This window comes from Toxoplasma gondii (assembly GCF_000006565.2).
Source record: "Toxoplasma gondii ME49 unplaced genomic scaffold asmbl.1111, whole genome shotgun sequence".
Lineage (NCBI taxonomy): Eukaryota > Apicomplexa > Conoidasida > Eucoccidiorida > Sarcocystidae > Toxoplasma > Toxoplasma gondii.
In genome coordinates this window covers 1-1,044 of record NW_017383185.1, presented here as the reverse complement: position 1 = coordinate 1,044, position 1,044 = coordinate 1, and the positions used below count along the sequence as shown (strand labels likewise).

The 1,044-nt window shown below is 44.3% G+C and overlaps 2 non-coding genes across 2 annotated transcripts; both read right to left on the bottom strand.

Annotated features, from left to right (window-relative positions):
• Nucleotides 1-207: 207 nt before the first annotated feature.
• TGME49_460520 lies at nucleotides 208-365 on the bottom strand. The gene has a single exon (XR_001974396.1). It is a non-coding gene; the product is annotated as a 5.8S ribosomal RNA (ribosomal RNA).
• A 424-nt stretch (nucleotides 366-789) lies between these two features.
• Nucleotides 790-1,044, bottom strand: TGME49_460510 (the record flags this gene model as incomplete). The annotated part of the gene is made up of 1 exon (XR_001974395.1): nucleotides 790-1,044. It is a non-coding gene; the product is annotated as an 18S ribosomal RNA (ribosomal RNA).

Below are 1,044 nucleotides of genomic sequence, written 5' to 3'. Positions count from 1 at the left end.
AAGCCACCGTATCTCCATGATGTCATCGATACCACTCAACCATACACTTGAGCCTCTAAAAGAAGAGGCACGAGTAGTTTCTCCGCTGTGTTCATTATTCAGGGTGACATGGAGTATTCAACACTCATGACACCCAATCATACTGCTCCTAGGGGGCTTCAGCCAAACTGAAGCAACGACCCTAAAAAAGCAGAAAATTGTGATTTCAAAGACACTGAAACAGACGTACCAAGGAGAATATCCCCAAGGTGCCATTTGCGTTCAGAAATCTGATGATTCACTGAATTCTGCAATTCACATTGCGTTTCGCAGTTCGCTGCGTCCTTCATCGTTGCGCGAGCCAAGACATCCATTGCTGAAAATTTAAAATAACATTATAGTTTAGGAAGCAATCTGAAAGCACATCGAGAGAGATGCAGAAAGATACAATCTTTCACTCTCTCTCAAATGTTCCTCAGATTTGTTGTTTGAAATAACGGTGTGGGAAAAAAGAATGCACACTGAAGAAACTCCTGGAAATCAGTATCCCAACAGAGACACGAATTTCCAGAAATTGAGCCCCTTCGCTGTGCACCCCCGGATACCTGCACTGGCTTCCAATATTGGAAGCAGCGCAGGATATCCAACATGAAGAAGGCAATAATACCTTTCGATACTATCACGCTTCTTGAATGCAAATCTCTCCAATGGAGAGAGATGCAAACTCATGTTTTGCTTGGGATTCAAAGGTTGATGGTTAATAAAGAATAAGGACGTGTGAATGATCCTTCCGCAGGTTCACCTACGGAAACCTTGTTACGACTTCTCCTTCCTCTAAGTGTTAAGGTTCACAAAACTTCCCATTTCGGGCACGAACGCGCCACAAAACGGTCCGAATAATTCACCGGAACACTCAATCGGTAGGAGCGACGGGCGGTGTGTACAAAGGGCAGGGACGTAATCGGCGCAAGCTGACTGACTTGCGCCTACTAGGCATTCCTCGTTGAAGATTAATAATTGCAATAATCTATCCCCATCACGATGCATACTCACAAGATTACCTAG